Genomic DNA, 16,429 nt, shown 5'->3' on the forward strand with positions numbered 1-16,429 from the left:
GACAGGTGTAGATGGATGAGGACCACAAGTCTTGGTTCTCCATCCATCTAGGAGCGACGAAGATATACCGAGATCTTTGATCAGATTATTGGTGGCCTTGCATAAAGTGGGATATAGCTTGGTATGTGGAGAGATGCCTAACCTACAGGAAGATCAAGGCAGAGCACCAGAGGCCCCACGGCAAGATACAGCCGTTAGACATTCCTATGTGGAAATGGGAGGATATCACTATGGATTTCATTACTAAGCTTCCCAAGACCGCGCTTGGGGTTGATTCGATATGGGTCATGGTGGATCGGTTGACCGATAGCGCCCATTTTATATCGATCCAGGAGAGCATCTCGTCCGATATTTATGTGCGACAGGTAATGGCACGTCATGGAGTGCCTGTCTCAGTGGTGCCAAACCGAGACATCCGATTTACTTTCGGGTTTTGGAAGCAGTTTCATGAAATGATGGGTACTCATCTCCATTTTAGCACCGCTTTCCACCCTCATATGGATGGGAAGAGCAAGAGGATGATTCAGACTCTCAAGGACATGCTTCGGTCATGTGTGTTAGATTTTGGTGGCATTTGGGATACGTATCTTCCGTTAGAAGAATTTTCATATAACAACAGCTACCACTCTAGTATTGACCGACCTCCCTTCGAGATGCTTCATGGGAGGAAGTGTAGGACCCCAATTTGTTGGGGTGATGTCGGTCAAAGAGACTTGGGGAGTACAGAGGTAGTACTCAAGACCACGGAGCGGATTCAGCAAGTGTGGAGTAGGCTCCAAACTGCTCAGAGCCGACAGAAAAGTTACGCCGACAAGCGGCATTCGGACCTGGAGTTTAAGGTGGGCGATATGGTCCTACTGAAAGTGTCGCCCTGGAAGAGTGTTATCCGGTTTCATAAGTGGGGCAAACTAGGCCCCAGGTCCGTTGGTCCATTTAGGGTTTTGGCCCGGGTGGGTCAGGTTGCGTATCGGTTAGATCTTCTAGCAGAGCTCAGCCGATCGAAAACACGTCCCATGTTTCCCAGTTGCGGAAGTGCTTAGTGGACGATTCAGCAGTGACACCTCTTGAGGACATTCAGGTTGACGATATCCTGAACTACATCGAGAGTCTCATGACAAATTTAGATCGCAAGGCAAAAGAGCTAAGGAATAAGAGGGTAGAGATAGTGAAGGTGCAGTGGTAGCACCAAAAAGGTTCGGAGTGGATGTGGGAGCCTGAGGAGGAAATGAGGGAACACTACCCAGAGTTGCTTCCCGAGACAGTAGACTTTGAGGACGAAGTCTAAGATAAGTGGGGGAGAATTGTAACACCCGATCTCAGGTACGCATTTAAATTTAAGTCAAACTTCATATTTTACTCTTGAACTCGGCGAGTTGGGGGCTCAGCTCGTCGAGTAGGATTGACTCCGGGTTGGGGGATTAAGTGAGCTACTCGATGAGTCGAAATGTCGACTCGACGATTATGAACCGTCTAAGTGAAACCCTAAATTGTAGGGTTTGCACCCTATTTAAACAACTTATGAGGCTTCCACCCCAGCCTCCATCACCCCGCACGCCCTATCCTCGAGACCCTAAGCATTTGTGAGCATCTTTGAGCTATTTAGTGCCATTTTGAGTAATCTTGTGTAATTTGAAGCTTGGGTGAAGAAAAGGAAGAAGGAAGGCTTCAATAGAAGGTTGCAGATCCAGGAACAACATCATCTTCTCTTTACTTTCTAGTAATCAAGCTTCACACTTGACTTGTGGTTATTTTTATGGAGTTTTGGGCCAAGAAGCTTGATTCATGTGACTTAGACATCCCAAGTTGTTACATCTTCAGATCTGGAACATTGAAGGGTCCTCATGGAATAAAGGTGTCATCTTTATGGCCATGAGAACCCCCTTCATGTAGTAAACCCCCATTTTTGGTCCTTTAAGCAAAAAAGTCCCATGCATGCACGTAAAGTTCATGACTTTACGTGTTACATTGACCTTGGGAGCCCATATCTACCTTATGGATGAGTTTTGCACAACAGAAATCGAGTTATGGAGATGGACATTAGTCGACTCGGCGAGTCGTTCTTGGGACTCGGAGAGTTAGGGTTTGATTCCCCAACCTTTTCTGATTCAAAGGGATCAAGTTGAGTTTAGAAGGGCTATGGATGAGTCCAGATGAAGGACTCAACAAAATAGACAAAGTTATGGACATGGAAACCATGGGACTCAGCAAGTGGGTGAACACACTTGGCGAGTCCAAGGCAATCTCCCAACCCATGAAGATGGACTCGACGAGTTGTTCATACAACTCAGCGAGTCACAGACTATACACACTCATATGATGAAGATGAACTCGACGAGTTAAAGAGAAACTCGGCGAGTCAGTTACAGATTATCCTGATGTTGATTGAAGGAGAACCCATCGAGTTATTGCTAGACTCGACGAGTAGAGTCGGGTTGGGGACAGATAAATGAATAGGGACTCAATAAGTTGGCCAACCAAATCGGCGAGTCGAGTCAACTGGATGTTGACTTCGACCAAGATGTTGACTTTAGCCAGGGGTAAAATGGTCATTTTACCCTAAGATTACTTATCAGTTTTTAACTAAGTACCTTTATGGAAATTTATAGCTAGAGAGTCACTAGAGCAACAGACAAAGATTTCTCACCCAGAAGTCCAGCAGTCAGTCTCTCGAGGTGATTTTCCTCCAGTAGGGATGGGTCTAAGGCACGAATGTCGGCTCGTTTATATATTTGTAGTATGTCGGGGTTAGCCCAAAGTAGTTTACATGTTTCCGGACTTCGGTCCGATGTCGGGGGTGGTCCCGAGAAGTAGTTATGTGTGCTTGATGTCTTTGTGATTCGTGCATGTTTATGTTATGTGTTATATGTTCCGGACTCGGGTTCGATGTCGGGCAAGCCCGATGCAGTTGATGTGAATATGTTATATGTTTTGTTCATGCTATGTTAAGTTATTCCGGACTTTGGTCCAATGTCGGGTGGGCCCGATGCAATGGGCGGGGCCCAAGTTATTTCGGACTTTGGTCTGATGTCGGGCGAGGCCCGATGCAGTGGGCAAGGCTCAGTACTTGTTATATGTGCTACTGTATGGTATGTGGTAGTTTGGGGGGACTCACTAAGCTTCGTGCTTACAGTTTTCAGTTTTGGTTCCAGGTACTTCTTCTAGCAAAGGGAAGGGCTTGGGATGATCCCATGGCACACACCACAGCTTCCAGTCTGGGATTTATTGAGACTCTAATATATATTTCCTCATTTGTTTTGATATAGTATTCGATATGAGATTTTGAGATGCATGACACTTGGTTTTCTTATTGATTATGGATGATTATGGTTTTTATATTATTACAAAAAGAAATTTTTGGACCATGTTTTTGGGATGTTTCAAGTTGGTATCAGAGCCTTGGTTTGAGGGATTCGGGCACACTTTTGGGTGTGTCTGAACTCAAACTAAGGAAGTGGTATAAAGTTTTCAAAAGAAAAGAGTTTTAGAGAAGCGAAAAGAAATTTTTTAGAAAGAAAAGAACTTTGAAAAGAGAAAAAGGGTGTGGTGCATGCAATCATCCATGCTCAAGTAAGTACTCCCAAATTATCCATACAAGTTTATGCTATGCTATGATTATCAAATTAATTAGAATAGCATGCTAGATTTGGATAAAGGATCTAGGAAGGATGCCTTATGTGCATGTTATATGTGTTTCATCTCTATGAGAACTACATGCTAGTACAGAATTGTTAGTATGATAGCTAGAGTAGTATATGCTTGATTATGTGTAATCGATGCTCGAATGTTGCTTGCTTTGTGATTTTACAAATCTTAGTTATCTCTTACTAACTAGTAAATGAATATGATACGTTACATATTGCGAGGATTAAATAATTTCAGAAGGTTAGGTCTAGCTCTATTGCGCAGCTCTTGTTTGAGTCCAACCGTTGTAGGGTAGGATCTCTCATTCGAAGAATTATCTAGTCTTAGTAATATGTAATAGTATTCACGAGCTAGTTGGGGGAAGGTAGCAGGGACTTCTTATGCAGTTGATAGCGGAGAGTGAGTTGGTGATTACCCTACGGAAAGCCTAGGATGAGAGTAGCAGAGAGAAATAGAAGTAGAAGGGACTTGGTGGAGTCAAGGCAGTTCTTGAGGAAAGTACGGATATATGTGGAAGGTAGTATGGTCCCATACTACTGAAATCAGAGGATCCGTACTCGAATCAAGGAAGAATGAGATAAGACCAGGGAACTTGTAGTATATATGATCATGTTGGGTTATGAGCATTCTAACACTCCTAAGTGTACATGCAACCCTAAATACCTTGGATCTATGTTATCTCTATTATACATGCAAATATGAACATCCAAGGTATTATCCTAGTCTAGCATACAAAACTAACAATATAACAAGATAGAATACATACCTCTTTGGTGTAGAAAGTCTTCATGAAGCTTGAGTGCCTAGTGCCCCAAGTGTGACACCTCGAATGGTTCACACAACACCAAATACACTTGGAATAACTTGAGAGAATTCTACACTTCATGAAAATCGGCTAGCCCTTTGTTACTCTTACTAGTGGCCGATTTTCCTCAAGAATAAGATGCTTATATAGTTATACAATTAGGGTAAACCCTAATTGTCATGACTTTCCATTTCCTTGGATCCATGGGTTCAAATACACCATGGAGCATCCATGGACCATCCTATGGGTTTTAGCCCAACTTGATTATCCATGGAGCATTAGCCCACTATACAAGTATGGATGATTTACACAATCAACCCATATATTTAATTAGTCTTCTTTTGATCACTTAATTAATCCTAGATTAATTCTTGATCAATACTAATTAAATAATCTCATTATTCTTATTATTAATATACTAGAACTTATAATATATTAATAACCGTAAGTGTCTTATTTCTCTCATTATAGTCAATCCAAGTGCATGATGCCATGCAACCCAAATGGACCATGCCGGGTCGGGTCAAGTCTTACCAATTATAGTTATGGACTTAGACATTAATCCAACAGTCTCCCACTTGGATAAGTCTAAAACTATTATTGCATATGACTTTAGGAACCAACTGGCAATCGTAGCTCTCAAAAGCTTCTGTCGAACTCTGACCTTGTAGATGAACTCTGTCCTTTGTCAATGACCTATCCATTAGATAAGGGATCATATATTCCTCCATTCTAGATATCATATGGACTGAGACATGGATTATAATCATTCTCTCTGTCCATTTGTTGTTTCCCGATTTCCGATTTATGACGACTGACTAATTGAACAAATCAAATCAGTCCTGGCCCGGCCGAGCACTTCCATTTGTCATCATCAAATCATCGAGGGGCCCACAGGTATCGCTTTTATCCCGAAGGTAAAAGGAATGGATAAACTACGACTCATATGCCTTGTTCTACTACTTGTTGAATCATACACAAAGGAACGTTTTATAGCACCGAGTTACCAAATGCGTTTTCGTGCAATCAATGTACAACCAACTCATAGTAACAACTCATATCTCTAGGTTTGAAGAATATAAGATATTATCGTCTCATGATCACTCGTGATAAAATCCATGAAGTGATTCCAATGAGCGCGGGTTGAATCCAATACTCAGAACTTATGAGCACTCATGAGTGTTGTAGCCCTTTGTCCAACACCTTAGACCTCTACAAGCCAACCCATGACAGTCTTAATTCATATCTACTTCCAACATATGACCGACTGTGGCTGGTTTGAATAACTTAGTCATTCCGGAAGAATAACCTAGTTTATTTGGGAAGTCAAAACATGCAAAGTGAAACACAATAATAATTGAATCCAATATGGTATCAAAACCTATGAACATAAATAAAATACCTTTTATTTATCACCATATGATTATACATTATTCATTGTATACTGTTTCAGCTATCAACTTTATTCTTGAATTTAAAAACAATAGTTGTCCCATGCTCCAAGCATGTACACTATGTTTTTCTAAACACTAGTCATGCCACACACCAAGTATGCATACTATGTTTGTCTATGATCTTAACTTTGTGAACTAGATCAATTGAACATAACTTCAATGATTCTCTTTTCACACTCCCAAATCTTTACTGCAAATGCAAGAATTCCAAATTCATGCCATTTACTGAAATCCGTTAGATTCTAAACTTATATGCATTGATCCTCTTGTAACGATTATGCACAAATTCACAAAGACTTGGCAACAATCATTACAGAGTATTCCAAATGAGATCAGCTCCTTAGAAACATCCTTCTTGCATTAAGTTTCCTTAATCTTACACAGATTGAAATTTCTGACTTTGAAACATTTCCAGATTCATTTTGACTATCACTTATGAACAAGAGTTGCCTCCTTACAGATTATGTCAATATGGTCCTTCCAGAATTATCACTATACTTCCAACTGTCCTTGAGCAACCAATCTTTGGTAAACCTTAGATTGTCCTCGACAATTGTTTAATCCTTTTAGTCATATCCAGATCTAAACCTTTTTCCCTTCTTAATGCCCCAGGCATTTGGAAAATTTTAGAAAGGATGAATATAGCACATGTAATCGATCCTATATCTGAAGCATATGGGACACGATTCATGATGTCTCACATAAAGACTAAACCAGTCTTTTGCTATAACATTTCCATTTCTATTTGCCAAGTTCTCATAATTCAGATTATGAAAAGGGATGCCGTAATCATAATCGAATTTTAGAACGCAAATAATGGACCCATATACAGAATTTCCTTATGTTGAGCCATTCCAACATGAAATTCATATATATTTCCTTGACTAAATGATTAAAACCTCACGATCTAAGCTTATAGATTTGAGATGAAGTATAATTTGCTCTCCCTTAATTATAGCAAAACAACTTTTTCCCAATTGAAACCTTTTGTTTTCTATAATTAACATTGCTGACTTGCAATCTTTATCATAATTATCATGCTCCCACTAACATGATGATTATTAGCATAACACTTATGCTCCCACTAGCTTTGACATGTACTCAGAAAGCTCGACTTCTAGAAATCAATACTTTATTAACTTTCTTACCAAAGTTCAGATTTCTGATACTAGATTGTTTTGATAAGACTTTATCAAAAACATACACCTTCCCTTAGATAGCACACTTGTGTGTCTAAACAATTATGAAGAGGGATGCCGTAATCATAATGGTTAGACCTTTTTTCCACTTCTCACAAGCCCAGGTTAGTGTGCCGGTAAACCACACACGCTCCACTAACGACTTTGAGAATGCAAATATCACAATTGCTATCTAACTAAAATCCACTTAGTGAAAGTGTTTCCTCACCATCATTTTCATGAATCAGAGAGAAACCTTTATGACACTTAGATTTAATGGTGTATGTGTTCTTATCCATGTGAATTGTCAAAACCATAGTCACAAGACAAGGATAATGACAAATCCAAAACCATATGGATTGAACTCAATCTTAATTTCTTGCCACCTGGTAGCTCAAGGGCCTGCCATTGCTTCCAAGTTGTTGTGCAACCAATTGAGAACTCTAAGAACTCAACTTTAACTGGAATGGGCACAGACTATGTCAACACGATAGGTTATAAACCTCAATTCGTGTGCTAGTGAAGAACTTTAGGTTTTATTCTTGATTAGTTCTTGAGACTTTCAAGACCTTTAAGACTCCCACTGTCCTCTTAACCTATAAGACTCCCTTTTCAAACATCCAAGAGATAGTGCGGATTCTAATCAAGAAAAACACTTCACACAATTGGCCTTAGTTGGTCTTTGTTTTATCCAAAACATCACAACTTACCAATTTCAAATGTACAAGAGTAGAAAACTTTTACTCTTACATTTGATAAGTGTTTTAAACCTTCTTTAAGACATGTCACTCAAATTACAATCTTGGAGTATGACTCTAAGACTTGTATTGGAACGAAGTATGACTCATCTTCTTGATTTAACCATTTCAACAATTCAAGATCCCTCTTCTTAGTCATAAGAATGCACTAAGACTTCCTTAGAGAACTAATTGTGCTATGGTTTCTTAATCATTAAGATGATCACAAAAACTGATACTAAAGTACTCTCCCATCTTTTCAGATTTGAGAAACTTTTATCCTTCTGCCTAATTTGATTCTTCTTATTCGCTCTGCCTTGCATTGGAACCTTTTCCAATGTCTCAGAGTTACACTTAAGCTTGTAAGTATAATCATATTTACTGAGCTTTAGTAAACTATGACGAATAGCCTTATATCTTTTATGGTGGACTTAATCAGTGCACATGACTATGTACTCGATCCCTTAGTCCATTACTTGACTCACACATCAATGTGAACAAGTAATTAGTCTTAATTTTTCCAATACTTGAAAGTTCTCATTCATCATGCTATACAACTTGCATGATTCCAAGTTCCGGTCCAATTGAGACTTGGGTGATGAGAATCTTTCCTTATTTGGTAAATTTAGACATTACCTCAAATGAAAGAATCAATTTCATATTTCCACTATTGCTATTAATGGAATCATATAAGCAACAATTTTTCCTCAAATGCCATTGTAAGGATATTTTAAAATAAATAAAATCAAAATTTTCTTATATTTTAAAACTATGCGGAAAAACATATCCTTACAATCCATATGAAAACTTGTTGTTATCTATTCCTTAGCAATATCTCATAACTCCTAAGAAGTAGCTCAAGAATCTGATTTTTCAAACTACGCGATAGAAATTCATCTATGCGATCAGATTCAGCATATTCTTTCTTTAAGTTCCTTTACTTTTCTTTGATTCTTAAAACATTACCATGTGACCCAGTCACATCATTTATCAGGAATCTCAGAATAGAAACTTAACAGAGTTAGATTAGCGGACTTTACCTGAAGTAGAGTCAATCTTATTGACTTTAACATCCTTAGGTAAATTTGGCAGCTTCGCAACTAATGACCCTTACTTTGGCAATATAAACATATGGACCCTTTGATAATGGTACACGGGACTATTACAGACTTAGTCTTTTCTCTTTACCATTTGGTCAACCTAGTTGACTATGGTCAATCCCTTTCCTTGGGAAGAGAATGCTTTTTCTGTATTTCCAGTGTCACCATTGTCAATGTCCATAAAGGTTCAGGAAGTTGATCTTAGCAAATAGATAAGATCATTAAGGGTCTTGTCATAGTCTGTTTCATAGGTGTTCCAAAAGAACTCACTATGTGACTTAGAAAGTGATTGAACCACTAACTTTCTCAAGACTTTGACACCCAACTCTCCCGGCTTGTCAATATGTGACTACATCTCCAAGATATGACCACACCTAGACCTTACCTTGCCAATAGGGCTTGAGTGATCTTAAACCTTTTTTAAGAACTTGTGGGTTAGGGAGAATAATTGGAGGAGGAGAAAGAAGTATGATATCCATGGGACATCGTCTTCATTTAGGAAAGCTTGTTTCAAGAGATTTGGGAAGATCATAAATGTCTAAACCAGACATGTTTTGGGAGATATTCAAGATAGTTGATTTAAAGTCCTTAATATGACACCCAATATGAAATATTAAGGCTAGGACCCAACAAACTATTTTTATAACTTAGGAGAGGTATGCCGTAATCCAAGCTATAAAATATTTGAAGGTAGGTGAATGACGATTCACCAATTTCCACCAAGATAAACAAAATGTATTATTAGGTTTTAATTGGTTTTGAAACTCCTAGATCTTTTGAGATTCATTGAACTGTTCAATGGCATGTTTCAATCTCGAGTGTGCCCTTCAAGTTTTGTGACTGGGATGCCGAGGATCACAAAACAAGGTGTAAAGTAACCATGCAAATTACTTGGTACCCTTAAGTGTTTACCCCTTAATCGATGTGCTGGTTAACCACACACGCTCCATCGATACTATGATAAACATTAAGTTACCCTTTACCTACCTTGTTAAGTCCAAGTTAGTGTGCCGGTTAACCACACACGCTCCACTAACGACTTAGACAAAGTGTAAAGTGTAATTTCATGGATTAGCACCTTATTCACATTTTCCTAAGTAACTAAGATTAGGAATTATTAAGAGTTTAGTTACTTGGTATTTATCATTAATACTTTTAATGAAGGGAGAATTATAGTCCTGTCAAACCCATTCGGCTAACGACCCTCCACCGGTCAAGCAAGCGGTGGGTGAGAGTGGACACCCATTAAGTTGCCATTTTATAGGCAACAACCTTATACCCACCTTATAGACCGGCTTCGTGAATGAGGCGTACTAGCGGTAAGACCGAATTTACTCTTATACATATATATATTATTAACTTATAATATTATAAAGTATAAGGGTTGAATTTTAACTTTTAAAATTCTAAGGGCTAACTTGGAATTAAAGTATTCATATGAGAAAACTTTACAAATTCCAAAACTTGAGGGCAAGTTTTGAAACTATTCAAAACTAATTAATTCCATAACTTATGTATTTAAAGTAGTTTTAATCCAAAAACTCTTCAAGTTCCATAACTTGAGGACAAGTTATGGAAGACTTTAAACTAATAAAAGAATTAACTTTTCTTTATTTTATAACTTATGGAATTAATTAAGGTTACATTATTTTTTTTTTTTATTTAATGAAGAGACTCTTGGTCCTCCATAACTTGAGGACAAATTATGGAGTCATAACTCCAATTAATTAGAACTAGACTCTTCATTTTTGTAACCTTTGCCAACTTTTATGAGTTTTATGAAACTTAAATGTGACTTTTCATATAACTTGAGGACAAGTTACAAAAACACATTTTAGAATCAACTCTTAGATTAATTTGGATTGAAAACAACTTTTTCCACTCAACTTTTTTATTAATCTAAACAACTCATAAGAACAAGATAATTCAGATCAAACTTTTTCATGTAATAAGTCTAACCTTTAAACTAATACAAAACATGAATCTATTGACAATTATCTTTGAAAATGAATTAGCATGAACATTACCACATTAAAAAAACAAGTTTATAAGTTCAAAAACAACTTAGGGTAATGTTCCTAGTCCATTTCTAGCCAAAAACCTCGAAAATATGCTGTCTGGGGTCCAACTCGTCGAGTGCATGAACATAACTCGGCGAGTTGGATGCATTTTGCCTTGGACTCGTCGAGTCCCTTCATGGACTTGGCGAGTCTGCTGGGCTGACAGCACCAATTTCGATTTTTCAGCTTCTATTGCAGGTATAACAAGAAAACAAGCCTAGGCTCTGATACCACTGTTGGGTTATGAGCATTCTAACACTCCTAAGTGTACATGCAACCCTAAATACCTTGGATCTATGTTTTTTCTATTATACATGAAAATATGAACATCCAAGGTATTATCCTAATCTAGCATACAAAACTAACAATATAACAAGATAGAATACATACCTCTTTGGTGTAGAAAGTCTTCATGAAGCTTGAGTGCCTAGTGCCCCAAGTGTGACACCTCGAATGGTTCACACAACACCAAATACACTTGGAATAACTTGAGAGAATTCTACACTTCATGAAAATCGGCTAGCCCTTTGTTACTCTTACTAGTGGTCAATTTCCCTCAAGAATAAGATGCTTATATAGTTATACAATTAGGGTAAACCCTAATTGTCATGACTTTCCATTTCCTTGGATCCATGGGTTCAAATACACCATGGAGCATCCATGGACCATCCTATGGGTTTTAGCCCAACTTGATTATCCATGGAGCATTAGCCCACTATACAAGTATGGATGATTTACACAATCAACCCATATATTTAATTAGTCTTCTTTTGATCACTTAATTAATCCTAGATTAATTCTTGATCAATACTAATTAAATAATCTCATTATTCTTATTATTAATATACTAGAACTTATAATATATTAATAACCGTAAGTGTCTTATTTCTCTCATTATAGTCTATCCAAGTGCATGATGCCATGCAACCCAAATGGACCATGTCGGGTCGGGTCAAGTCTTACCAATTATAGTTATGGACTTAGACATTAATCCAACAGATCACTCGAGTTATAATAGTATTCTGATGTTTGTTACTATGTCTTTTCAGAATGGTGATTTTACGCCCTAGACCAGCAGTTGGTCGTTCAGGTATCGGAGAGGGATCAGGTTTAGACACTAGAATCGAGCATCATGATGAGCAGACTAGGGAGTTTATCTCCTCAGAGATCATGCGTAGAATACTTGAGCAGACTCATGTGATCTTCAGTTCAATCAAAGAGGGTATACTGGAGCTTATGGGTGGGAGATTGAGTATGATCTGCATTGAGGTTGGCCATGATCGGGTCGCGCACGCTCACGTTCAGGGAGTTCAGGGCATGTGGAGCTCCCGATTACCATGGGGCTCGAGACCCCATTGCTAGTATCGGATGATTGGCAGATGTCACCAACTCATTCTGCACCAGCAGATGTCCCGAGGGGAACAAGGTTAGACTTGCATCTTGTCTTCTGATGGACAGGGCACGTGACTAGTGGGAGGAGGTGTGGAGAGACATTAGATATGATACAACTTTGGATGTGATGACCTGGGTTGATTTCATGACCAGGTTCAGGGCCGAGTTTTCAACTGTCATTAACGTGCAGCAGCTTGCTAGGGAGTTTCAGGATCTCCAGCAGACAACAAAGACTGTGGCAGAGATTACAATCAAGTTTAGGGAGAGGGCCCTTCTTGTTTGGGAGCATGTGGCGGACGAGGAGATGAAAAACTCCCAATATCATGAGATGTTGCGGAGTGACATTCGCCAGTTTGTGAGCCGATCCAGCTGCAAAACGCTGGAGGATATCATAGCGAGGGCTCGTGAGAGGGAGATTCATCTGGGGATGGAGAGAAAAAAGGAAACTGGAGGTGACGTCTGGCGTAGCGAGTTAGGGAAAAAAGACCAAGGTATCTGATCACAGGTCTAGGGGACAGCCGAACCACAGTCGGTGTGGCAAGTTGCACGATGGGGTGTGCAAGGCGGGGAGTTCCGACTGCTTCAAGTGGTGTCAAATCGGGCATATGAGTAAGGATTGTACAGGTACTACCACTGCGACCACCACACCATATGATTTGATTTGCTTTCATTGCAATCAGAGGTGACACACGAATTCCTAATGTCCAAGTTTAGTATAAGCTGGAGAGGCGGTGGCACTCACTCCTGCTACCCTAAGGATTACAGATGGCCAACAGGGTCGGGCCGAGGCGCAGTGGCGAAGAGCATAGCATTCCACTTAACAGCTGAGGAGGAACGAGCGACTCCCGATGTGGTTACGGGTATGTATCTTCTCCATCAACTTGTTATTATCATTGACTATTGATCATGATTATATGTTTGATTATAGGATCGTTCCTAGTGAACGACATTTCAGCTATAGTATTGTTTGACTCGGTGGCTACCTGATCATTTATGTCGCTCACACTTAGCAAGCGATTTAGCAGAGTTCGAGGGGGTTGGTTACCCACTAGACATTGAGCTAGCCGATGATAGGGCCGTCAGGGTCACGAGAGTTCATAGAGGATGTACACTACGGTTATTTGATGAGCAGTTCTTAGTAGATTTTGTTCTTACCCCCCCCCCCCCTGCGAGGGAATAAGGTTATAGTAGGTATAGACTGGATAAACCCCAATTCGATAGTGATAGATTGTGAGCAGCAGCTGGTTAGAGTTCGCACTCTCAGTGGGGGAGATTTAGTGGTTCAGGGTGAGAGGCCAAAGTGCGGACCATTTTTCTGTTCTGCAGCAAGACCGAGACGTCATTTTTAGCAGGGTTGTGCGGGATATATCGCGTATGTCATGGATACCCCTAATAAGGGTAGGGGGACAGTCGATGATGTACAGGTGGTACGAGATTATCCGGATATATTCCCGGAGGATTCTCCTGGGATACCTCCATAGAGACAGGTTGAGTTTCGGATCGACTTGGTCCTTGGTGCGTCTCCATAGCCAGGGCACCATAAAGGCTGGCTCATCCCGAGATGCAGGAGTTGTCTACGCAGTTGCAAGAACTACTAGAAAAGGGTTTTATCAGGCCAAGCAATTCGCCATGGGGAGCCCCAATCCCGTTTGTGAAGAAGAAGGACGGGTCGCACCATATGTGCATAGATTACCAGGAACTAAACAAGGTAATGGTGAAGAACCGTTAACCACCTCTGAGGATAGATGACTTGTTCGACCAGCTTCACGGAGCATCTTGGTTTTCCAAGATTGATTTGCGGTTCAGATATCACCAGATGCAGGTCAGAGATGATGATGTGCAGAAGACCGCTTTCAGGACCCGCTATGGTCATTATGAGTTTGTAGTGATGTCGTTTGGGCTCACCAACGCTCCATCCATGTTCATGGACCTCAAGAACCGCGTATCCAGACCAATGCTGGACCGGTCTGTGATAGTATTCATTGACGACATCTTGGTTTACTACAAGACTCATGAGCAGCATGAGGAGCACCTGAGAGAGGTTCTAGAGACCTTGAGGAGGGAGAGGCTTTTTGAAAAGTTCTCCAAGTGCAAGTTCTAGTTGTGCGAGGTGTAGTTGCTGGGGCATCTTGTTAACCAGAAGGTTATATTAGTGGATCTGGCCAAGGTAGAGGCCATGATGCAGTGGGAGGTCTCGAGGTCTCCATCCAAGATTCGGAGCTCACTGCGTTCGGCTGTGTATTATAGGAGATTCATCCAGGATTTCTCCAAGATAGCAATTCTGCTGACCCGACTAACCAAGAATTCAGTGGTGTTTCGATGGGTCCTGAGCAGCAGACAGCCTTTGAGATGCTCAGGCATCGCCTGTGTGAGGCGTTGTTTCTCACCCTGCTAAAGGGAGTAGATGACTTCATAGTTTAATGTGACGCTTCGATCACATGTATGGGAGCAGTGTTGATGCAGCGGAGAATTCGGTCCAATGTTGGGCGGGGCTCGATGCAGTAGGTGGAGCCCAAGTTATTCTGGACTTTGATCTGATGTCGAGCGGGGCCCGATGCAGTGGGCGGGGCCCATGTTATTCCAAACTCCGGTTTGATGCTAGGCGGGGCTCGAAGAAGTGGGCAAGGCCCATTACTTTTTATATGTGTTATTGTATGGTATGTGGTAGTTTGGGGGAGCTTACTAAGCTTCATGCTTAAAGTTTTCAGTTTTGGTTTCACGTACTTTTTCTAGCAAAGGGAAGGGCCTGGGATGATCGCATGGCACACACCACAGCTTCCAACCTTGGATTTATTGAGACTCTGATATATATTTCCTCATATGTTTTGATACAGTATTTGATATGAGATTTTGAGATGCTTGACACTTGGTTTTCTTATTGATTATGGATGATTATGGTTTTTATATTATTTCAAAACAAAATTTTTGGACTATGTTTTTGGGATGTTTCAGGTTTGGCCTTATTACCTGTTCTTGTTTGATGAAGGGATTAGGGTAGAATAAGGTCTTTGAAATTCTACAGGGTCCAGCGTTATGTATGGTTAGCATACACAAGTGTTGCAGGGTTGGTGGAAGTTTCATGGGTGGGTTGTGTGGAGCTAGTAGGTCAGTTATGAGATAGTTAGCTTTCCTCTAGGAGTGAGGAATGAGTGACCACCATGCAAATGTATAGTTTTAAGGTGTTGTGATGATACTTGAGACAAATATGGGTACGTGTGGAAGGTAGTATGGGCCCGTAGTACTGAAAGCAGAGGACCCGTACGCATAGCAAGGAAGTCACAACCCCTACAGTTTAGTTGGGAGTTGGTTCCCTGTCTATGATTAGGTGATTATATTTATGTTTATGTGTATTAGTATATGTGCTCATACATATGTCGAGCTTTGCTCGATGCCAAGATGAGCCCGATGTCGGGTGTAGTCTATTGTTGGGCGAGGCCCGATGTTGGGTAAGGCCAATGTCAAAAGGGGCCCGATGTAGCAAGGTAGGGCCCATGATATGTTGTTATGTGTTTATGTGATATGTGTATGGTATGTGGTAGTTTGGGGATCTCACTAAGATTCTTGCTAACGGTTTCCCATTTTGGTTTCAGGTGCTTCCGGTAGAAAAGGGAAGAGCTCGGCATGACTGCATGGCACACACCGTTTATGTTTATCCTGAAATGTTTTACTCTGATTTATTTGACATGTGATTGATATGGATACACTATTTTGATACTTGAGATATTATGGTTCATGTTTTATTAAATGATTTTTAGTAATTCTGGTTTAAATAAATGAAATTTTTGGATCGTATTTTTAGAGATGTTTCACTTGTCGATGGGGATTTGTTTCAAATACGACAAGGAGGGGCATATGGCAAAGGATTACACCAAGGGATTTTCGGCCTGCTTTTATTGCAACCAGACTGGCCACAGGAAGGCTGAGTGTTCTCAGCTCACTCAAGGTTTAGCTCAGGCCCCTGCTCCTGCTACCTTGCGTATTACTGATGGTCGACTGGGGAAGGTCGAGACTCCGAGAGCTCGTGGGAGAGCTTTTCAACTGACTGTCGAGGAGGTCCTTAT

The sequence above is a fragment of the Lactuca saligna genome, chromosome 3 (assembly GCF_052625555.1).
Source record: "Lactuca saligna cultivar CGN05327 chromosome 3, ASM5262555v1, whole genome shotgun sequence".
NCBI lineage: Eukaryota > Viridiplantae > Streptophyta > Magnoliopsida > Asterales > Asteraceae > Lactuca > Lactuca saligna.